This window comes from Cyclopterus lumpus, chromosome 7 (assembly GCF_009769545.1).
Source record: "Cyclopterus lumpus isolate fCycLum1 chromosome 7, fCycLum1.pri, whole genome shotgun sequence".
In the NCBI taxonomy this organism is placed as follows: domain Eukaryota; kingdom Metazoa; phylum Chordata; class Actinopteri; order Perciformes; family Cyclopteridae; genus Cyclopterus; species Cyclopterus lumpus.
In genome coordinates, this window is record NC_046972.1 from 21,035,192 (window position 1) to 21,060,390 (window position 25,199).

Consider the following 25,199-nt stretch of genomic DNA (forward strand, 5'->3'; position numbering starts at 1 on the left):
TCTCCAGGAAGTGATCTGATAAAAATGTTGTAGGGAAGGGAAGGCAGATGGGACGAAAGGAGGAGGAGGAGGAAGAGGAGGAGGAGGAGGAGGAGGAGGAGGAGGGAAGGAACGGAAGAAATAAGGGAGGGAGGGCGAAGCCGGTGCTGTGAAGTGAGCTCTGATTGGTCACTTTCTTTTCCAGTGACAGCAGCTGAAAGGTAGGAGGGTGGGAGGGAGGGAAGAGAGGAAAGTAAATGAAAAAGGAGAGAGAGAGAGAGAGAGAGAGAGAGAGAGAGAGAGAGAGAGAGAGAGAGAGCTCAAATAGTGGGAGACAGAGGATATACAGAGGAAATGCAGAGGGAAAAAAAAGTGTGGGTGGGGGGGAATCAGAGCGAAAAGAGGCGGAGGCAGAGGGAGCGAGCTGAGAGAAAGAGAGATAAAGGCATGTCAAAGAAAGACAGGAGGGATGGGGGAAACAGGTGAGAGGGGGGGGGGGGGAGGAATTAGAGGAGGCGATGCAACATTCAGACTGTCTGGTGTGTGTTTTGAATGCATGTGTGATGCACAGAGTGGGCTGAAAAGCTTCCAGTACCCCCTCTTAACCTTCACAGCCAGAGCAGCATTTTTTCTTCTTCATGCCATTGATTACACGGTTATCCTCTGACCAGAGAACGCCTCTCCTGCATAGCAAATCAGGCCGACGGGCGGGGGGGTGAGGGGGGTGGAATGTGCGGGCCTTGTTATTTAATCACCGGGGGCTCCATCGTCATTGTGCGCTCCTTCTTGTGGGATCAGAGACGTTCACCAAAACGTCTGATAGCGGGCGTCGAACAACACCTTCTTATTGAGACAGAATCAATGTGGGGGGGCTTGCTTTCACGCACGTCTTCAAGACCAGGTGATGCACGAGCGTATTCCCTCGCAAGACGACAACGGGGAATACTTGCTTCTAAGAGCGGAGGAGATGCTCTAAATACACACTCGATCCTCTCGCTCAATCCCTCCCGCTTTGAGTCTCCTTTCAAATCTCTCTTTTAATCCCCCCCCCCCCCCCCCTCGAGTACCGCCCATCTGACTGTCTGTCTTGCCTATTGTCTTCTCGCCTATCCTCCCGTCTACCTGCCTCCCCTGTCTGCTGTGTGATGAAACCAACCGCGAGGGGAGACGAGGTAAAAAGCAGAGAAGGAGGGAGGGCGAGGTACAAAGTCGGAGGCTTCAGAACTCGAAAATAGCCAAAGTGTTTGAGTGAAACTCCGTCTTTGCTCCTCCGACAATTCAAGCCCGGACCCGGCAGCCTATTGATGGAGTTCTCAAAGAGGGAGTTGCTCTAATTGCGGAGTGAATGAGGCGGCCCCAGAGAATGGTTGATTAGGAGGCTGCTGAATGCCCAAGGGAAATGGGTCACCTGCAGCCTGGCGCGGGCCGCCCAGCTTTTCCAGTGCAGGGGAGAAAGTCAATTACACGCCACAGGCAGTGGGAATGAGAGGCGTAAAGAGGGGAATGGGAGAGGGTGATTTCAGGATGGAGGGCGTCGAGAGGGAGAGGAGAGATGGGCATGAAGATGACAATTTCTTTTTTTAAAAAGGGAGAAAGAGTGAGAGGTGTGTGAGGGGGAAAAAGTAGAACGTCGTTTTCTCTGCACCCGGGTTTGAATTAGAGCATTAAAAAAATGGATGGAAACTTTAAAAAAAGCCTCGTCCGAGACGGACGATTGTTGAAAAGATGTAAAGTGACGATGAAAAGTGCAAAAGAAGTCGACGAAAATAGCAACTCCTTGTATTTAAACGTAAACAAATTAAAGTAATTGGCCAATTTATAAAGCAGGTGCTCGTGACACCATTCATGTAATAAATTACAGGCTCCCGATCAGCTGCATGTTCAATAAGTCTTTGGACTAAAATCATATGGTTGAAGATGACTCGCGGGCATTAATCAGAGTCAAAGGTAATAGCGGGAAGCTGTTAATCAGAGGGCTTATTAAAGGAGCAGCTGCTTGTTGTGGCTCGGGCCGGAGAATAAAAAAAAGAAGAAGAAGAAGAAGAAGAAGAAGAAGAAGAGGACAGATCATTTTATGTCCCAGTCTTCTGACCCATGCAGGTAAAACAGCTTTGATGCCCGGGTTTCTCGACCCTGATCTCGACAGAGCGATTTCAAGGGGGTTCTTCATGCCGACACCCATATTTTCACAGGTCATTCGCCCGGTGCGAAGGGAGCATCACTCGGGCATCACCTGGGGGGGCGTCTGAGACCCAGTGGGGAGCACCGCTCACCAGGAAGCACCGGCTTTACGGCAAAACCAGAGGAAACAGTTCACCTCGTGAGGTAGAAAGCCACATCTCGGCCTTAATCAACACGTTGTTTCCTTGACAAGGGAGCGAGGACCCTGAAGGCCACTTTTCTAGATATTCACAGTACCTTGACGTCTCCCTGAGCTTCCTCTTTCATCAGAAGCCCTTTTCAGACATTGAAAACGTCACATTATTGTCCATCTATCTGTTAAAGTGACACGTTTTATTCATTCAGACAAATGTCTTTCCCGTCAATCTTCCTCACGGCTTCATTTGTTCTCATGCTGCATGTAAAAGCGTTTAGCCGGATATTATTACGACGTTTGTTATCCCCCCCCCCCAAACAACAAAAAATAGCATCGTAGAGAAAAGAAAGTGAAGTTTGCAAAGAGATTTCATTAATTCTAATAATAATAATATCTCTGAACAAGTGTGTGTAGAGTTTGTCGAATAAACATTCAATATTAACTATTCATTTCAAGAATTTCCCGATTCATTTCCCATCAATCAGATAACATTTGTTCTTCTTTCATTTGAAAACTGAAATAGTTCAGTTTTTTTTTTTCACTTTTGGGAGGAAGGGAGTTAACCGAGTTTACTTCACACAACTTTATATATTAGTGAAGGGTGTGGAGGCAAATTCAATATGGGTTGCTAATTGCTTTCTTCGCCCGTCTCCCAAGGCGTTATTATTACATTCTGCAGTTGACGCTGTGTGTTGTGCTTTGTGTCGTAAACACATGTTTAAAATAGTTTACTGTGCGTTTGTTTTATGCGTTTTTACACGTTTCTTTTCTCACGTTACGTGTTTTAAGTGTTTTGTCTGATAAAGAACAGACTCTTGGAAAATACATTTTGTGAGCACAATGGGATTCACCAGGTTAACTAATGGTTTGATAAAGATAATACATACTCTATAAGAACTGTACTGTTTCATAATCTCTGTTGACAAATCAGAGGCCTTAGACACTCACACCGGTGACACGACATGAAGAAGAAACGCCCGATCTGATCCGATTCCGCCGTTTTAACTTGTTCTTACCCGGTGGACTATAGATTTTGGGGAGTTTTCCATTTACTTTCACACTTCATTGGAGGAAGCAACTGCGACGCGTTCGTCAAAAGATAACTACGACAACAGGGAAAGTGCCACGCATACAAAAATGTCAAATAGCATTATGAGATATAAACTCCCGAGACACGGTAATGATCCTGTCCTTAATCCAACTTGGTTTGTGAGTGACTTTGTAATGCTGCGTTTTTTATTACATTGCTTCTTTTATTCTTACAGCTATTGAGTTTTCTATCGTAGAAGACTATGAAAACCAGCAGATATTCACGTTTTATAAGCTGGAACCAGAGAATTGAATCGCAGTTTTGCTTAAAAAGTGACTCAAACAATTAAGTTGTAATGGATTTTATTTATTTATTTTTAGGTATTATTATTATTATTATTTGAATATATATATATATATATATATATATATATATATATATATATATATATATATATATATATATATTTTAATCCATGAGAGCATTTTTCTATGAAATGAGGTGAATCCTTACACGTGTGATGGCACATTTAATGCATCACACTTCATATTAAACTTAATTCTACTGGCCCTTTACTGGCAAAATGATTGCCGAATTCACCCAAAACTGAGCAAAAAGAAAACCCAACAATATGTCAGGTTCAGTTGCAACTGGATTTTAAAGTTCTGTGATTGGATATTTTTCTCCAAAATGCTGAGACTCCCCACATGTGAAATGTGTACAGGCTTCGACTTTCTATTCCCAGAAGTGATCCACCTGCCAGCCACGTGACATTATCGATGGCGAACTTCTTTTACTTCCCTTAAATGAACTCGTAGCGGAAGAATCCAGAAGCCACCTCCCCCTCCTCTTCCTCATCCCCTCTTCTTTTCCTCCTCATCATGTCCAGTATTCCAATCCCTCTTTTCCTACCGACCTCTTTCTGCAGCGTGCCTACAAAAGCATGCGTGAGACTGTACGTGAACGAAAGAGTCTGGGCACATTTATAAACGTGTGTGTGTGTGTGTGTGTGTGTGTGTGTGTGTTGTTGTCACCTGCAGACAGGGGTAAAAGATTAATGCTCTCTTTCAGCCTCTGTGGCAGGTAGAGCACAAAGAATAATTTGATTTCTCCTCCTGTCTCCCTGCCGTCTTCCCACTCTTCATTTTCTCACCACCACCACCACCACCACTCATTCCCCAGTAACTAATCCACCTTCCAAAAATCCAAACCTCAAAACACAAAAACACACTCCGTTTGCTTCAGAAAAACACAAAAGCGTTTTTCCCCCCCGTTTACGCGTCGTTCGGGTCAGGAGGATGTTGCAAGAATGTGGCAACAACAAGAAACTGGCAAACTGCTCAACCTAAACCCAGCAGGCCGTTACCATGCCAACCATATGGGATGTTAGCCCACCTTGTGACGGCGCCCCGAGATGATGGACGATCAGATCCCCCTCTCTCGCTCTCTCTCTCTCTCTCTAGGAGGGGTGGTGTGGTTCTATGTGTGCTGGTCAATGGAGTCTGGAGAGAAGAAGAAGAAGAAGAAGAAGAAGAAGAAGAAGAAGAAGAAGAAGAAGAAGAAGAAGAAGAAAAAAGAAAAGTTTAAGCTCAACGGTGCATGTTCATTATCGGGGCATTAATGAATAACAAGCAGCATTATTAAAATTGGCGGGCCCGAAGACACACAAGCACAGGAAGCTGCATTAACAGCTTAATGAGCAGAAGGAACTGGGAAGGGGGGTCGTGACTTTGCCGTGTGCTTTTGTCTTCATTACGGGCGCACGAGAACAGAGACAACACACAACCGGCTCCTGTGCATTTACATCAACACACAGACCGCTCCCACAGCCAGACCAACCGCACACACGCACACACAAAAAAAAAGGGTGTTGAGACACAAGTTTTACAGGAAGCCAAACCGTCGAAACCTGAAAGTGACGACAGCTTGTGATCCGCGATTCAGCCGGTCACTCCGACTGCAAAAAAAATAAAAAGGTAAAAGAAAGTGCTTCTCGGCTAAATGTGCACTCCAGATCAATACAATTGGATTTAAACGTCGGGCCTTTATTTGCAAATATCTGCCATGCTTTGTGGACACCGAGCAAGATTACGAAAACAGACTATTTGGCTAAATCGCCGCTCTAATCCCAAAAGCACATAATAGGCTAATTTGTGCCCATTTAGATCCTGATAAGAAACTGTGTGTGTGCGTGTGTGTGTGTGTGTGTGTGTGTGTGTGTGTGTGTGTGTTATCCACGCTGAGTTGTTGTAGTAGCTCAAGTGTTCTGTCTGAACAATCATGAGAGTGTATCCCGTGGGGGTAAAGAGTGCGTAACCATGGAGAACGCTGGGCGTTTCCATGACACCCTGTCATCAGTGAAGCTCGCCGCCAGGATGTCTCATGTTCATCCGTCACTGTGCCTCAGTGTGCGTGTGTGTGTGTGTGTGTGTGTGTCAGATAGAGATAAACTGTAGGTTACTTTCCTTTTGGTTTCCAGGATGTGTGGAAGCCCACGTTTACAACCAAATATCTGGACACGCCTACATAAGCATGTGCGTGTGTGTGTGTGTGTATGTGTGTTTACATGGCTGACCTCATGCCCAGCGTGCCTATGTTGTATATGTTTACATGTGTGTGTGTGTGTGTGTGCGTGTGCGTGTGTGTGTGTGCGTGTGTTAGTGCAGCATTCACCGTCAGCGACCTGACCGCTGGCTGCACCCATGATTGGGAGCAGATGGGGGCTGTCGCTGTGTGTGTGTGCGTGCGTGCGTGCGTGTATGCGTGCGTGCGTGCGTGCGTGTGTGTTAGGAGGAATGAGGAGGGAGAAGAGGGGTGGCTGCTCTAGTTTACGTGATGTATGGACTCTCACACACACCAACAAAGAGCCTCCTTCAACCAATGTGTTTCCTATTAATTGAAAGGGGAGAGAAACGGAGCCAGACACTGACTGCTTAAGTGGGAATAATTCATAGCTCAGCTGCGACAAAAACCTGCAGACTCTTTATTTTTGTGTGTGTGTGGAGGGGGGGGGGGGGGCAAAAGTTGAGGTAAAATGCTTCTCCTCTTGATGCTCGAGCCCGGACCAAGAGCTTCGTCACGTCTCTTTGTGCTCCACTGTGACACAGCCGTGAAAACCAGAGTGCATAAAAAAAGGAGCAGTTAGCGGCGTGCAGGCGTCGCCAATATCGGCGTAAAAGCCTTGAGAAATAAAAGCGGGTGTGCGAATGAGCTCAAGGTGCAGAGGTTGAGTCTATAGAGAAAAATATGGCATTGTCCACTCTCCTCCCAACGCACGCCTGCAGTGCCCTTCAATTACTCGACGCCAGAGAACTAAACAACCTTTTATACAGTGTGAATGTTTGTGTGCTCGATGCACTCGAGCGACGCGCTAAAAATACCTCACGCAGCAGCAGCTTCCCTCTTGTTAAAAAGCGCCACGCTTTTAAAAAAAAAAAATAAATAAAAAGGAGACCATAAAGATGCGGCCACAGTTCACATTTTTTACTGTGAATGCTCATTATGGGCGCCGTTAACTTCACGAACCGCTCAGCGTCTCGTCCACGGCAGGAGAGGAGCTCGTATAATAAGCGAGCGGGAGAATCTTAAAAAAAAAAAAAAAAGGCCGTGGGCGAGTCGATTTTAAACTCGGCAGTCGAGTTTGTTGTGACTTTGGATTGTACTTCCCCTTTCCAATGTCAGGATAATGCAGAACTCACTGATGATGAATCAAACGTTTACTCGGCCTCTGTGTCCCCGAGTCGCCGTTTATAAACTGGGGATTGTCCTCTGTGAAAGCTGCTAATTGGTTATTTTAGGGCGCTTCACCCAAAACCAATGCAAAATCATGCATTGTTGGCAAAATTGGGATGGGATTGGATTCCTTTATTATTATTTTCTCAACTTTCTGAAGATTACCAACCCTCCAGCATGAAATAAAAGTGTGTGTTCCCTTCCTGCATGAACGGCGATGTACACTCTCATGGCAAAGGTCCTCAACCATCCATCCATCCATCCATCCATCCATTATCACCCGCTTATCCGGGGTCGGGTCGCGGTGGCAGCAGGTTCAGCAGGCCGACCCAGGCCTCCCTCTCACCCGCAGCACTTTCCAGCTCATTCTGGGGGATCCCGAGGCGTTCCAAGGCCAGCCGGGAGATATAATCCCTCCGGCGTGTCCTCGGTCTTCCCCCTCGGTCCTCAACCGAAAAAGTATGATAACAACAAGCCAAGCACTGTAATATCATTTCCTAGATTTTTTTTAATATATTTTTTTATCACTTCTTATTTCACTCTAATGTATGCCTAATATTAAAATGATTTATAATGTGTGTGTAATGATGTAAATGTGGTTTGTTTTTTGTCTACCTGCCCGGGGACGACAATTAGCTTCTAGCTAACTCTAGTAGTGCCGTTACTTTTTAAATTATGCGGTCCCAATAAAAAAAAAAGAAAAGAAAAGATGATTGCCCTTTCATCGAGCTACTGTATGGTGCTGTAAAGTGTCTGTCACTTAAGGAAAGGACACTTTCTCATCTGGTCTGAAGTTGCACACGGCCAAGAAAACAGCCCCGATTAGATAAAGATGATCAAACTACACACACACACACACACACACACACACACGTGTCCTCATCTGTAACCTTCGGCTGGAACCAGGAAGTCAACCGAAGAGATTTTAGGTTGTTGTTGTTGTTGTTTACCAGTTGTGGGCAAAGCGTGAGTGTCGCATGGTAAGTGAGGCCGCAACCAAAACCAAGTACGTCCCTTTAAATCCAGTTTCCAATCCTATTATTGAAACCAAATCCTTGCGAATCCATTATCAAATCTGATTAAGTTTAGCTTCTTGCGCCATTTGCAATGAACTGAAGTTGTTAATAGCAAAAACTTTTTTTCTTTTTTTTTTTTAAACGATAGCCACTATAGCTTATTGTAGTTATATCGTATCAGTGTACATGTCGGACAATAAGAACAAAAGAAACTGCAGTAAAGAAATGTCAAACTATATTTGAGGTTATATAGAAAAACTCTCTCTATTACTGTTCATAGTATATGCTCAGTATGTGTATTGTGTAAAAATAAGAATTAGCTCTTTTTTTAATTTTTTTAAACCTCCAAATATCTGCCAGTATGTTTATTTGATTTATGCTCGTGAAAGGAGGAGGTGAAGTGATTCAGTAAGAGATTAGTTGGTGTCTGGATCTTTTGCCAAACAAGGATCATAGAACCAGGCACGCGCTCGCTAAAATTAGTGTTATTTGCGTATACTTAAAACACACCAATAAAAAAAAAGGATCTGTGTCAACTGAAATTCAGTCACATCCACCAGTTGTTTCTTTGTGAGCTTTAATCTTCTCCCCGTCTTCACCTCCCCTCTTTTTCTTACTGTCTTCTTTCTTCTCCACATCCGTCTCCTCTGATGACTGAGAATGAGGGGAACCGTGTGCGCTGGCCAGCATAGCGCACAGAACAATGCATAAAAAGTACATTGTGTGGAAGTATACTTTGGAAACGCTGCTTTAGTTTGGATTCGCACGGACTCCAGACCCCCCACCCCCCACACACAAACAAATCCAGCACTGGAGCAAAATGGGAGCCAAGACACATCTTGGCACCTCGCCTCCCTTTAAACAAATCAGGCCACAGAGGTTAATAAAAAATAAAAAAAACTCTTATTACAAAGCTCGCCTCCTCAGACGAGGGGGTACCAAAGAGGGGAGCCAGTCTCAGCTATACCCGGCTCTGTCTGGAATGAAGTTGTACTAGACATGAGAGCTGCTTTTCAACTGGGACAAAAAGTGCCCGTCTCCTCCATCATCATCATCATCATCATCATCCCAAAACCCTGCTTTTCCTTGCTGTTAAATATTGCACTTTGATGTTGTATTGTTCTTAACTTTGCTGACATAAAAAATTGAAAACAAATTGCTTCTTAGTTCGGTGACAAAGCGAGCGTGAACTTTCCATCTTAAGACCAATTACCGCCATCACAGCACACGGCCTGCTGCTTCAAAACTTCACACTTCAGAGGGGGGGATAAGAGGAGGAGGAGGAGGATGAAGAGAGGCAGAGGGGGAAAGCGTCTTTAGGCAGAAATAGGCCAGGCGGGTCTAAAAACTAAAAACTCATCCGGCCGTCCAGGGTGTGTCTGCTGTAGGTGTGCCGTCAAACTGGCATTTACATATTAAAAAAAAAAGAAGAGGAAACAGACATTTGCATGAGTCATCCCAAAAAAATTTAAAAAAAAACTCATATCCCGCTACAGAATAAAAGCACACAGCAATGAATCTGCAGTCACGGAAGCAGCTCGGTGAACTCTCAAGACATGGACGGACCAGGAAAAGAAATGAAATGAAAAGAAAAATCACTGCATTAGGTTGGGTTTTTTTTTTTTTTTTTGTTGCTTTTTAATAATAGCTCGAGGTCACTTTAAAATTACTTCACGCCGCAACATCTGTTTTGAGTATACAAGCCCCGACACTCAATGTAATAAAAACAGACACTTTTTTCTTCTTCTTTTCTTGGAATTCGCGGAGTATCAAATACTGTAAGACAACGTTTGAAGATCAAAGAAAGGAGGGGATCACTGTGCACACGCACCGCTCGTCCTGAACAGTGCTTTATTTCTGTTTGTTTCTCCAGATGACCCCCGAGTTGTCTACTGTTGGAAAAAAATTAAATAAAAACGGGTGCCACCTGACTGGGCTTATCTGTGGCTTCAGGGGTTCTGTAGAGCTCATTTGTTCCAGTGATTTGGTCCAAAATGGGGCAAATACACACGTCCAGGATGACAACTGAGAGCTGCACACTACTTGTTCATTACATTTACTCAAAGTAGTGCAGTGTTGGAGGTATTGTGTGTCCGTCAATCCACCCAAGACTGACCAATGTGATGCAATGCTATATGGAAAGCAATATATCAGTTTCTTATCGCCGTTTGGCTGTCGGCGGTTAAATTAATATATTGGGGAAATGCCGGTAAACTGCAGGTAACGGTGGCAGCAATAATTACAATATCGCACGCTTCATTGCTAGTTCCCTCGCTGGTGAGAATTGACCTAAATATGAGCTGAACTGACTACAAACTTTTTTTTAAATAGAATTTAAAGCTTGAAAAACAGCTTCTCTTTTTAACTCAGTGCTCAGTATTCTGAGGGGGGTCCCGAAATAGAAATAAAAAGGACTTGCAAGAAAGAGGAAACACCACTCGGCTTCACATCGTGGCATTCTTCAGCTCCACTTATTGGTCTTCTATTGGGGACACTCTGTAATAAATGTCTTAATTTTCTTTGTCTAAACTGCACAAACCTGCAATAAAAAGTGCACCATGACACTGTAAATTAGTGTTTAGAAGGTCAGGTATCATGTTGTCATGCAACAGATGAGTCTCCATGTGTACCTGCATGAACTTTCTATCTTTAAAAAAAAAAAAAGAGAGCTGCACTGCATCACAGAAAAATGATGACAGGTCATTAGGCTGGAATCTGGCATTTCCATCAAACCCCGACAAGAATAAAAAGAGCGTCTTTCAACGACGGCTCCTGACGACTTCGTGTGAACACGTCCGCATGCCGAACACGCGAACCGAGACAGGGATGGACGCTTACCTGTTTGTCAAGTGATGACAGTGATGTCGCCGAGCTAGGACAAAACAACCCGGATGAGACGAGGACAGTAAACCACACACACACACACTTCCTCGTCGGCCTCCATTCGGCTGAACTGCGACGAAAACCATCATCACGGGCGGACTCGTTTTTTTTTTTGTGTATGTGCGGTTCAAGGTGTGAAGAAATCTCCGAAACACATGCAACATTTATCAAACTCGCAGTCCAACACGCCCGCTTATTCGTGCAGAGAACTGGACTGGTTAAATCAAAACGCCTCGCTGGGAGCCATCATGCAGGAGCTGTACATTATCATAACATAGGGGGAACATTTCTCTGAGGCAATTAACGGCGTGCCCGAGAGGCAAGGCTGTCATATCTAAGAGCGATGGATGACTGGTGCTTTGGTAAATACTTAAAACATTCTTGTCATCACAAAGAGTAAATTACCTCGTTACAGGCCGCATGGGGTAGAGAAGGAAAGAAAATGCAGCGGGGGATTGCAGGAAAACAGTCATCACCTTCTTTTAGTCACCGGTTGAGAAGCAAATAAAAAGAATTAGTGGGAAAGCAGAGGCACAAAGAGGCCATGCAGGCTGAGGGGAGCTTTCTGGACTGTTTGGGCCCAATTAGTGCAGCAGGTCAATCAATCAGACACGCCCACTCCATCTCTAACCCCGCCTCCGATGGGCATTCTGCTGCCATGGCAACAAATAGCACAAAACCTTGATATACCTGGATGACAACCTCCAGACTCTACAATAATAACAGATAAGTGAAATTACTATAAATGTAGTAATGTGTATTACCATTCAAGATTAATGGCAGAATACCGCTCCACTCACAAATGCATTGAGCTTTATTGTTACTTCACTTGGAGGTTTGACCTTCACTGTGCAGAGTGATTAATGTGCGAAGTTCATTTCGTTGGAAGTTTCTTGTGCGCTAATGAGACGGAAGCAGTAGATGCACTTTAAAAAAAACACACACATTTCTGGAGAGGGATCTTTAAAGAAAAGGTTGCTTTCTTTAGGGAAATTCAACAAACTGCACTATTTGCATTTGTTTTGGATGTTTTTGCATATTCGTGTAGGGCACGTCGAACTGCTTCTTATGCATGAAAGGTGCATTTCAGCTCTTTTACGAGATGTGTACACATGCGTGAGCGTTGAGTTCTCTCCGCATTGCATTCTGGGTTACGAGGCTGCTGCTGACGAGATTTATTACTTCTCAATACTTCTTTGTTTGACTCACTGAGACAGGAGACAAATAATGAGTCTTGTTAAGTCTTCGCCTTTTCATTCTGTGTGGGACTGACAGCCAGCTGATTTAGATAATCCAAATATTGAATTCAATAAAAACTCCAATAAACTCAACTGGAAATATCTCATCATGTGATCATTTTAAAACCATACGCACTCGTAAATCTGCAAAACATTTTAAAAACTATCAAACAGTTGTATCAACAGTTCTAATGCACAGCCCATGCACAAAATTATCCCTTTATTATCATTAATGTGTTGAATGTTATTATTTTATATTACTATTCAGTCATTTTTAAACCATGCTCAGAAATACTGCCAGAGTAAACTATGATAAGTACATCTGTTCAATGATTTGTTGGACAGGGATATGCATCTGTACAGTACAATTTTGAGGTCATTTTGAGGTATTTCACCTATTTAATGCTTCCTTATACTTGTACTACAATACACATTCTGAAGGTAAATATTGTATTATGTTTTTAATCATGCTTTAGCTACTGTAAAGCAACTACTTACGAAGCAGATGACATTAAAAACAAATATAATAGGCTAATTAAATGATGTGATTTTAAAGATTAAACCAGCCGACATAAATAAATAAATCTATAAATCAGTTACAAATAGCTCCACATTAACATGCAATAAGAGTGAAATTGTGTTCACCCCTTAATTAATATGTAATAATAATAATCCAGAACATAAAACTCAACAGGGGCGACTATATATTGACTTTTTTAAAAGAGACCGTTGATGGGTGACGGTGACTGAAAGCTTGTATTGAAGAAATAAACTGAAAAAAAGGAGAGAGGAGTTGGTGTTAAAGAACTGTATGTCATTGTTCGGCTGTTTTTCTCTCCCCCTCCCCCCCCCCCCCCCCCCCCCCCCCCCTTCAAAACATAATAATAATTGCAGGTAGATAAAACTCAAGCTCTCCACTGCTCGAGCTGCCAGGAGAAAAGAGCACTTCTTCTGCGGATGCACGTGCGTGTGACGGTGAGTGTGTGTGAAGAGTGTGTGAGACTTTTTTCTTCACTGGGAATGGGACGTAATTGGCTCACAATAACCCATCAGTGAGGTCTCAGCGAGAGAACACCATCTCCTCCTCCTCCTCCTCCTCCTCCTCCTCCTCCTCTACTTTCCTCATCGCCTCCTTCCTTGCGGTGACAGTGAGGGAGCAGAATCAACACTTAACTCCCCCTCCCCTCCCTCCATTTCCCTCCCCCCTCTATTTATTTGCTCAGAATCCAAAAACTGCACAGCAAAGGGAAAAAAATACGTGGGGGGGGGAGGAGAGGCGGATACTCAAACACACACACACACACACACACACACACACACACACACACTTCAGATTCAGCTGCACACACACACACGTGGACGGGGACGTGCACACGCGCCAACGCGCTCCCGGTGGAGCATCTAAAATCACATTAGCATGGCTGCCTGTCATCCATCACTCCCACAGACACGCGCACGTGCCGGGCGAGGCTCGCTCGCGCGGCGGCGACGACGACGGCGGCGGCGACATGCAGAGAACCACCCACAAACGAACGCGGCCGCGGATGCCAGCCGACACACCTCGAAACCGGAACGTACACGGGGGCAGAAAGCAACGCCACCCTCGCGCGCACTATATTCCCATGCAGTCAGAAGATCGACTCGCGCGCACATCACTGTCAGCACACATGAGCCGTGCGCCTGCGTGCTCTGCAAGACGTGCGTTATCAGAGAGAGTCAACAATTCAATGATAACACAATGGGGGGGGGGGGGGGGGGGGGGGGGGGGCTGCTGGTTGCTTTAAATATTTAAAGCGGAAGCCGTAAGCAGAGTGACATATTGAGAAGTCTTCTTTCCTTTTTTCCTGTCGGTATCAATCCTCTTTCCCATTAGAGGGGGATGGGGCCCTGATCTAACCGTGTTTGTGTGTGTGTGTGTGTGTGTGTGTGTGTGTGTGTGTGTGTGTGTGTGTGTGTGTGTGTGTGTGTGTGTGTGTGGAGACCCAAATTGTTGGGGCGCCTCTTATCCTGAAGATGGTGCACGGGGTGCTCCTTACCTAATGGGATGCTGTGTGTGTGTGTGTGTGTGTGTGTGTGTGCGCGTGAGTGCGTGTATACGTGTGTGTGTGTGCGCGTGAGTGTGTGTGTGTAATGAGCTTTCTTGAGTGAGAAAAAGGAGACGGTTTTGAGGAGGCATGGACAAACTTAATGTGCGCTCTATACATTATGGCACCATATGGTGCCCGCTGTGCAGCAAGGAGCAGGCAGAGCCCCACAGCGCAGCCCTCATCCACTCATCTATCGAGCCGGCCTCTCAGCTCCCACTGTTCCCCCTCCCTCTCCATCTTGTTAACTCAATAACATCCACAGCCTCCTCTCTTAAGTCAGTTTTTTTTTTATCTTCTTCTTTTTGTACTGGCAGAGAAAGCAAAGAGAAAAAAAAGAAGCCTTCTCTCTTTCTCCTCCTGCTTCCTCTCATTGCAGACGACCGGCTCTGGCTCTCGTCTCCTCCACACCTTCCCCCCACCCCCCCCCACCGGATGCTCTGCACTCATCATAGAGCTTAATACAAACCAAAAAGGATTATTTCAATCGCATTAGAATCTGAAAAATGACGGCCCCTCTCTGTATGTGCCATCTCGTCGGTGACAGGCATCAAGGCTATATTTACACGCGCACACATGTGCAGCACAAGAAGGGGGGGAGGGGGGGGGGGCGCAATTAGAACGTGATTACAGTGAGGTTTTAAATTGTTTTACTTTATTAATCAAGTCTTTAATTTATTTGCATCTGCAGAATAGCGAATACGGATTCATACTTTCGATGACTTAAAAAGACAGCTGCAGACGACTAAAAATCCAAATAATCAAAAAGGTCCCGGTTCAAAAATATGACGTCGAGGAGTTAAAATGACGACGCGTAAAGCAACTCCTCCAACTGAGAGAAAGACGAATCGCTTCCGTTTGGCGTTGTTGAGACGAGAAGAAGTCTCCTCGCGAAGGAGATGTGATGGGTTCACGCCAAAAATCAGGGTGTCACTTACTGGCCCATTAACACCGAGCCGATAACCGGCCTGTTTGTTTGTCACGCTCCGGGTCTGGAGCTTCAACGCGAATGCTCTGCACACTTTGAGCGTTGCTCACGGTGACGAGGGAGAGAAGGGCCAACACGGGGTCTGGATCCATGCGTTATTATTGCGACCCCCCCCCCCCCCCCCCCCCCCCCCCCAAGAAGAGGTGGGCCCGAAAATCATTTCTCACATTTTAGTACACGATCCGATTTTTAAAAGTTCAGTAGAGAGAGAGAGAGAGAGAGAGAGAGAGAGAGACGGGGATCGGATGTCGACCGACTTCTCCACGAAGACGATCTACCGGTTGAGCAGCGGGTACCGATTGGCCGTAGACTTTTAACTCTGACGCGCAGCCAATGCGCGAGTACGTGCGCGCACCCGGCATCAAAGCAGCAAGCGAGAGGGCTGCTCTTTTTAGTTGGCTCATGAAATCGTTTAATATCTGCCGCACACACACACACACACACACACACACACACACACACACACACACACACACACACACACACACACACACACAGCCGTCTGATGTGTAATGAGAGAAACCATTAGCAGTAAAAATGGGCTCTCCCCGCCCTGCCGCTCAGCAGATCTTAGTCAGAGCCACAGTTACATGTCTATTTATACATTCACTCCTCTTTGGATTTTCTTCCTCTCTTAACAGGAGCAGTTTGTGCAGCTCGCAGTCAAGAAGGCTGCATTCCTCCTGCCCTCCTCTCCCCGTGTCTTCTCCTTCTCCTGTCTCTGTCCCCCCCCCCCTTCACTGGCTTTCTCCTCCCTCTCTGTACCCTTCCCCCAGCTCTTTCCTGCTCTGTGCCTCCCTCCGTCTCATCAGGCTATACGTGCAGCAAGGCACAAATTCACAAATTCATCGGGGGAGAGAGAGAGAGAGAGAGAGAGAGAGCGACGGAGAGCTGGAGATAGGAGGGTGTGTGTGTGTGTGTGTGTGTGGTGTGAGAGCAAAACAAGAGCGAATGACAGACAGTGAATGAAAGGGTGAGACAGAGAGAAGGAGACCGGGGGAAAGAGACAGAGAGATGGGAGAGGAGGAGGGAGCGGTGGGTTGGTGGGAGAGCAGCGAGGAGGGAGGAGGTAGGAGGTAGGAGGTGGGAGGGAGGGAGGGAGGAGCTCACTCTCGCTACAGCGATGGGCGTTCCTCTCCCCGGTTCCTGCTAGGTCAAAAGTTTACCGTGGTTTTAATTTCACCTTTCCGCAGCCAATCAGGACGCGTCTCCGGCTGCAGGGGGAACTTTGACCCACTCAGAGGACCCGACTGTAGAGATCTGAAGCTGCTTCACCAACACTCTGGTTTGTTTTCCCTCTTTCTGCTTGTTCTCCCCCAGCTGCATATTTATTCGTCCTTCATCACAGAGGACAACACAAAATTATAAATAACCTTGCTTGTTGCTGATCTGAGGGGATAGTGAGAAGGTGTGTGTGTGTGTGTGTGTGGGGGGGGGGGGGATGGAAAAAAAGACGCTCTATTGTTTTATTGGGTTTTTTTGCATTTCAGTACTTTTCCTCTGCTTTCCGCCATGACCGCACGTGAGTATACAACCTCAAGATCAACAGCCTCGTCCTCGAGAATGAACAGCGGACGTCACGACACGAGTCCACAGTCCACGTTAACGTCACTTGATCAAAAACAACAACACACACACACACACACAAATACAACGAGTGCGGAAACATGCCCAGCAGCGTGCCGATTGGTGGTTGTATAAGCACCCCTGGGTGTGTTTGTGTGTGCGCGTGTGTGTGTGTGTGTGTGCAGGCATGTGAGAGAGTGTGTGTGTGTGTGTGTGTGTCTATGAAGGGGGAGGAGGCTGCAGTTAGATCATAGCATCAGAGAGGGGCGGGGCTGCTCTGCAAATAGAGCGAGCAGAGTCGGCATGGCTGGCGACGGTAAGTAGAATGGCTTCAAGCCTCTTGTAAGGAGACTAGCCCGGGTTGATGTGTGTGTGTGCGCGCGTCTTTCCAGCCTCTTCATCACTGTCTGTGTGTATGTGCGTGTTTGATTAATTAACAGCCATGGTGATAGAAGAAGCTCCCTGTTGTTCTTTTCTCCCCACACCATTGCCCCCTTCCTCCTCTATCCACCTGACTGCGATAATAAGGGCGCGTGCGCGCGCACACACACACACACACACACACACACACACACACACACACACACACACACACACACACACACACACACACACACACACACACACACACACACACACACACACACACACACACACACACACACACACACACACACACACACACACACACACACACACACACACACACACACACACACACACACACACACACACACACACACACACACACACACACACACACACACACACACACACACACGAGAGCAGCAGGCTGTGCATATCACAAGATGAAAGTGTGCATCGAGCAGACTCGGAGACGTCACGTGATGTATCGCCTCCTCCCACCTGTGGCTGACTTTCTCTCCACGGACGTCACGTGTCCACGCGGCTCTCCAACCCCGCACAATAAAACAAATGTGCATTACAATCAGCTGCACGAGGAAGTCTCGAGATGTGCCTTTGAGCTCAATTGTTGTCCAACAAGTATAAAACATGGGACTATATACTTGTGATATGCAAGTCTTGACGAGCACCCCCCAGTTTTTTTCTTTAAATCGACAGTATAGTTTTTACATGTTTATTACATTTATCCTGGATTTGATATCAGTGTTATACAATGTTTCCAACGCTCATATGTCACTGTAGTGGACACCTTCTCCACGGGCTTAAAAGCCAACCGCAGGACCGAAAGAATCCAACTAAATGTTCTCAATATGCAACATTATAATTAGGTGTCGTCACAAATACGGGCTTGCAAAAAGAAAAAATCTGGTAAACAAAGTCGGGCTGCAAGAAGTGCAGAAATGACATCAGAGTTAGAGGCTGTGAATTAGAGAGAAAAATCGACATATTAAGAGATCTTTTTGTAATTCCAGTAGAATTTAATTGAATAGGTCGGCCCTATTGTCACAGATACCTGTATCTGGCAGGGTTCTGGTGCATCCCTAATTTAAATGGCTCTTTTTGCCCAATTCAATGCCTAAAGACTTTGCCAAAAAAGTACTTGGACCACATTTCCGCTACAGACAGCCAACCAAAAAGCTGAGAAACTGAGATTTATCTTTTCACAACCACCAGCCATTAAAAGCTTGTTTCGTGGCAGTGTCACATTCAGGTTGATCGTGGTGGCGAAGGAGCGAGAAGACGCAACATGCGCACGCCAGCATCTTCCAAGTCTTTGAGAGCTTTGTTTCAAAGTCATGCAAGTTAAAATGTTGATTTTATTGGCTTTCCATTTCATCGGTTACCCTTTTTAGAGACAAAAAAAAAAAAAACAGACGCACACACCGTATCAGTGTAAGAGTCTCAAAAGACGGGACTTCAACCACCTGTAAAACATCCCATAAGCCGCAGTAGTAAAGAAGTCTGTCGCACCTTGACTGAGGGAGCGAGGCCGCTGCGTTACTCCAGGGTTTAAGGTTACAGTCAATGGACTGTTAGAAAAACACTTGAAATTTAACAATGTCAACTGCATTGCCCATTATTCTGCTGGCACTTGCACCAAAAACCTCTCTTTTGTGCAGGAGAAGCCAACTGAAACTGTGAAGTAGAGGAAAGTGGGTAAAAGAAAAAAGAATCTGCATCACCATGTCCCTCACCCTGAGCCGGGACCTCGGTTTGTTTTGCTGGTAAATACAAACTCTAAAAAAGCTCAGATAAAAACACCCCGGCGCAGTGTTTTGTCATATAGCGCCATAAATCACACGGCAACAAGTTACCCAATACCTCCCCTTAACTCCTCCAGGCTATATTTCTATTCTTTTGTGCAGCTGAAGTGGGTCGGGACAAAGGTTAAACGCAGAGCAACGCACAAATTAGTCCGGAGTAGTCAAGAGTTGAATGTGTGTGTGTGTGTGTGTGTGTGTGTGTGTGTGTGTGTGTGTGTGTGTTTCTCAGTAAAGGGACAAGTGACAAAATACACACAGCAGGAAGTAAAGCAAAGCATAACATCGGTGATCACAAACAAGGGCTTGTCAGCATGTGTGTTGGCTTTGTAACCGGCCTCCTGGTTTACAGTTTAAGCTTCGTCTATTATTTAAGTTGTTTTTTTTTTCACACACCCTTTGCTCTGTCTTAAAAAAGGTCTTAAAAAAAAGTTTTGGTGAATTGACTCAAAGGGGCTGAAATAAAGTTCTGCGATGCTTGAAACTAATTTTCCTCCGACCGCGTCTGAAGGTGAAAGTATACTTGTTAATATAAATGGGAACAATGGTCCCCGCGTTTGGCCGCTCTCTCCTCAGAGAATTTCGTGGGTGAAAAAGAGTACAGTAAAAAAAAAAAGAGCTTGGGAGAGAAGTTAAAATCTGACTTGCTTTCCCAAATAGCTGGTTACTGAATAAAGTGAGCGTGGAAGTCCAATTCTCTTTTTTCGGAAAAAAAAAAAAACTGTGGGAAGAAGCAATCCTGACTTCGGAAAGGTGGAGGAGGCGGAGACACGATCCAACGAGCACTTCATTTTAAGCGTACTGCGTACTTTAGCCCTTTGTGGCTAAGCTAGTTCAACACACGTAAATAAAAACAAGTTTATCAATTATATTTTTCATTAACTTTTATTCATAGTCCGTGAAACAAAGATGCTTCCTGCCACTAGCCGTCCCCGATAGTGAATTTCTACAACTTAACCCAACAGTCATATTAGATCCCCATTAACGTGAACAGGGTAGCTCAGTGTGCAAAATACCTTGATTGGCACTTCAGACCTGAAAGCCTCATTAGCAAAGTTTTGTGTGAGTGTAGTTGGCCTTGTTAACAATATTAGTCTGTACAGTTCCCTTGCACCCATGAAATCTTGTATATTATGTACAGTGTCGTTATTGGACTTGGCCTAAAATAACTTAATTATAACCAAAAATAAAATGCAGAACCTGCCAGAAATGTAAACATCCCGTCTCCCGCTGCACAGTGGTAATTGCCGGCTGGGAGTTCATGAATCTTTTACACAACCGGGCTCAGACAGCCCACAGCAGTCAGATCTGGTAAAAGAGTTACTCAATACTTCATAACACTTTGTTCTTTGCTGACCACCAACGACCAGAGCTAAAGGTCGCACTGGAAGTGTCCTCCGGGTAAATTATTAACGGCTCGTTTTCTGCTCCTCCCTTTCGGGTCAGTCTCTTTCTCCCTTTTTTTTTTCTTCCTCCTCCTCTCGCTTTGATTGTTGTTTTCTCACTGTTGCGCCTCCTCTCATCGCCACCTTCTCCCTCCCCTCCCTCCTTGTGTCCTCCCTCCCTCCCTCCTTTGCCTTGTGCGCATCTAGTGTGGGGACGGTGTTATTTTTAGCCCTGGTGAGATGGGGAGAAAGATCGTGCTGGGCTAACACGTACTCTCTACAAGGCCTTCACTGGAGGCCTGTCACCGACGTGTGAGAGGAGAGCGGTGTTCAGTTAACACGTGCGAGCGTGCACGTCCACGTGCACGCGCGCTTCCCTCAGCACACGTGTGTTTACTGTCGTATCGCATCGACCTTACCCGGGCCGCTTTCATACGAGTGGACAGAAAAAGTCACAGCGATAACAGGACGGCCACCCGTGTTTAAAAAGAAAAGAAACAAACAAAAAAAAAAAAGGTACAAACCGTGATGCTAATGTAAACAAAAGGGCGGCGCCGCCACCACGACTCAAAACAGGGTTACATGAGTCGTGTGGAAGGAAAAAAAAGAAAGAAAGAAGCTGAATCATGAACTCATGACGGGTTAACGTTTCTTGTGGTTTAAGACGGTGATGATCGAGGTGGAGAGGCCTCGTCGTGGGGATTGGGTGTTAAAAGCTTCTTTTTTTTGTTAATCTCTTGGCTTTTTTTCAAATCTCTGCTCGGATTTTAAATATCGTCAACCTCTCCTTTGGCTTTTCTGCATTATCTATGTTGCCGTTCTATCCGTTAGCGTGCGGGTTTCCAGCGCGGACGATGTGTGGAGGGTTAAATGACAATCTTGCCACGAATCAGTCAGTGGTGAATTTGGCCCTATCGCATTCATAGTTATGGGATGCGGAGGAAATCCGTTGTGCACATTAGGGAGTTAACGGAAACACATCAACTAATCAACGCTTGCCAGCACTCTTTGATGGGGGCTGCATGAACATACCTGGAAATGATATCAAACAGAATTACAGATTTGGCTGGTAAGTGTTACTGAGCATGGACATTAAATCAATACCAGCTGAAGCGGTGTGGAACGGAGGGAAATTAATCTGCTCTAACAAGAGGGTGTAATGATGAAATCAGAAATCAAACAAAAAGGCAAATATATTGACAATATACAGGCAAAGCATATACAAACACGGGGATCTAAAAAAAAAAAAACACCCGCAATAGCAGGTTGTAAGCCGAAGCAGTATGAATATATTGTTCCGAGCAGATGCTTCCCGAAGTGTTAGCAGTTTAAAAAAAAAAAAAAACAGTGAAGCAGCTGCCTCGGGGAGGGACACTGGGGGGGGGGGGGGATTTGCAGTGGCTTGGCGTGTCAATCAAGTCACAATGACGCAGCATTTTCAGACCATATCACCCGTTTAATGTATTGTGCTTCCTGTCAAAACAGGATATTGGGACGGAAGAGAGAGGCAAACCAATGATGATCCAACGTGAGATCAATTACAGAGACTAAAGAAAGAGGTTGTATTTAATGGAAGGGTCAACAAAGCAACACTTTGGGTTTTTATTAGACGAATTATGAACACAGGAAGCTTTATTGGTCTCAACTGGATGTCTGGAAAAGTAGCTCGAAGGGTGACATTTTATTTTCCTTTTCCATTCACACAGCTGCCCTCCTTGTTCATCCCACGGTTATCGATTCAAAACGGCGACACCCACACGCGCATGTTTGTCCGGGCAGCTTTTCACACCTGGAGCAAGCAAATATAGTTGTAGAGGCAAAAAGGTCACGTTTTCCTCCATCACACGACTCCTGGAATCTACCAGCGGTGTCAGCAGCCTGTCAGTCCTCCATTAGTCTCGATCAGCTCCATGAAACACCGCCCAGGCAGCAGCAGCCTTTCTCGATCGGCGGGCAAGAGCCGGTGGCTGTGTTCACCTGACGGTTACCTGAGCGGGCGGCCGAGTCCAACGGGGAGATGATATTTCATCCCGGGCATGGCGTCCAACCGAGACTCAAGAACACGAGGCGTAGACGCGGCGAAGAAGCGGACGGACGGTAGAGTCTAAACGCAAGCGAAGCCTTCGTTTTGGATGAAGTCTGATTCGCCGGACAAACACCTACGAAACGCACAAACAACAGGCTATAAAAACAGAGGGACCGGAATCTTTGTCTCACATTGCATCAAATCAATATTTAAATTCTGGCCCCTTTTCCTCTGAAAGAGAGCATGCAGCTGTCACTGCCTGTTTACTACGACCGGGCTCTCACAGGACTAGCGGATCCATCGGGAGGGAGGGAGGCGGTAAAAGAAGGGGGGGCCGGGGATAAGAGAGGAGTAGCCGATTCAACCAAAAGGGGGGCGGCTTCCCTCATCCCAGCTCGGCAGAAACCGATGGGTGAAGCTAGTAACTCTGCATGCCCCCCCCCAAAACCACCCACCCACCCCTGTCCACAGCAGAATGTCAAATTCAGCAGTTTGACTAAAGCCTCAGCCTTCTTTCTCTGCATGTCATGCGCAGACTTTCAAAATCTCCTTAGTCATACGTTTCTCTGCCCCTCCAAACGTCTCCCACACAACAGTTTCGTGGGGTCGAAGGCATTGATATCAACCGCTGAGCCAAAAATGGGATCGATCAATAACGGGTTGGGGGTCTGCAGAGAGTACAGCTGAGAGAGAGAGAGAGAGAGAGAGAGTGTATGTCAACGTTAAGTTTCATATCATTATTAAGGCCAGAACTAAATGTATTAGCCCTCTTAGTTATTTGTTGTTCTTTTTTCTCAACAAATCTATTCTTCCGTTATATCTGACAAATAATGCAACCTTTTTGTGAAAAAAACAGAATGTACTTTGCTTTTGTCCTTTAGTTTGAATCCATGTCACGAGTCCATGAACCAATCGTACGATGAGAACTCCATAAAAGAATCCAGGCTGTCGGCGGAAGTGGACACGCTGCTATTCCTGGGGTGTAAACCTGCATATTTACCTCCTCTTTAAAAAACGAAAATAAGCATTTTTACAGAGAAATATTTCCAGGAGACACTGTTAATAATATGATCATCAAAAAAAAGGCTTTTCAACAAAGCTTCCTCCCATATTAACCGACTCTTTTCTGTTGCGTGCCGTTATCGGCTTCTCCAATCACAAACACAAAATCAACTCTCCATTTGTTATTGAATCCTCGGGTTTCAATCATATTCTTGTCGTCTCGTCTCGTGGCTTGTTTCGTCGATACTCTGCGATTTTTATATTGTTTGTATTGTTTGCGTGGTTCCTGGAAGTCTGGAGACCGCTAAATTAAACATAAAGCAATCATCATTGCTTTCTTATGGTGCTTGACCGCGGGTACGGATAAACAAGACTCTTGTGACATCGCCGCACCGACGGTGCAACCTCGGATGGGGGAGGCGGAGGGGCAGCCAATCAGGCGAAGCCCGCTCGGCCGGCCCGCTGCTCCACACCAAGGTGACGGGTAGGGGAGGGAGGAGGGAGGGGGGGGACCTTGAAGCGCTCCCCCGCTTTCCTGAGATGAGTGATGCTGCTGCTAGTGACACTGGAGATGGCAGGGTGTGTGTGTATATACACGTGTGTGTGTGTGTGTGTGTGTGTGTGTGTGTGTGTGTGCAGAGTGATCTAAGAGGTGTGGCGGTTGAGGGGACGACAGGATGGGAGCAAATTAAGTTGAGGACGTGGTCACGTCACAGCGCGGGTTCAGGCAGAGTTGAAGCCACTTGCTTGCTGGGCTGCAGCTGGTAACATTTACCTCAACTCTTACCGAAACACATAAACTAGGTCTACATTTTTACAATGGAAAATAAATACAAAAACAGAACTCCCTTTGTTTTTTTTAAGACACACGTACACCCGTCTGAGGACCGCTTTAACAAGCATCTATGACCTAGCAAGAAGAAACGTGAAACTAACCCCCGAAAACCAGCTCAAATATTTTTTTTCTTGCCGTTTGAAACAATGATACTCGTACACACACACACACACACACACACACACACACACACACACGTTAAACCGAGAGCTTCATGTCACCGAACCACAACAAGCGAACTCTGCGTGCACTTAAGAAAAGAACAAAAAACAGAAGCACGTGAAGAAAGCCGGCCTCCACACGTTGTCTTTACACAATGCTGTGTGCAGATTCAGGAATATGTTGTGTAGACAAGTGTTTATCTGAAACCCTCGTCTATTGTGGTCTTCTGCCATCTCTCGCCTTTGTGTTTGCAGAGCAGCACTGTGAGTGAGGTTTCTCAAAGCCAGTGTGTGTGTGTGTGTGTGTGTGTGCGCAGATGCTCCCAGATAGAAAACTGACAATCGCGAGAGAAATTAGGTGAAATAATGAAAAAACAATGGCCTTAAATCACCCTGAGAGACACTGATGGCTGATTTAGCGCCCAAAATGTAGGATTAAATTCTCACATTGTCACCGCTGCTGGGACAATTTAAGAATGACTGATTCACTTCACAGCTGAATTTCACTTTAACTCGTCCCGTCTCATGGTCAACACAGCGCATGTGGACTTTGTCACCCGTCTCCCCCCCCCCTTCTTTATCCCTTTGTGCCGTACCTGCTCAGCCAATATCACGATAAGACAACTGTTAAGCTCATCATATTTAGATACATCTGCATCCGTCAGTCCACCACTTCTCAACCGCCATTCATTGTCCCCAGAGGAGGAACCTCACTGACTTCAGTGATAGCCTGACTTTTCCTCCTAGCGCCATCGTGATGTCGACGTCTGT

The 25,199-nt window shown here is 45.7% G+C and overlaps 1 protein-coding gene across 2 annotated transcripts in view; it reads right to left on the reverse strand.

Annotated features, from left to right (window-relative positions):
• The window catches only part of LOC117733379 (nuclear receptor coactivator 3-like), a 45,829-nt gene that overhangs the window by 14,556 nt on the left and 6,074 nt on the right, over window positions 1–25,199 (reverse strand). Inside the window, exon 2 of one of the 2 annotated variants that reach the window (XM_034536988.1) lies at window positions 4,722–4,828. The exons of the other annotated variant lie outside the window; for it this stretch is intronic. The gene's annotated coding sequence lies outside the window, so the exon portion shown is untranslated. The remainder of the gene's footprint in view (window positions 1–4,721; window positions 4,829–25,199) is intronic. 2 annotated transcript variants of the gene reach the window in all.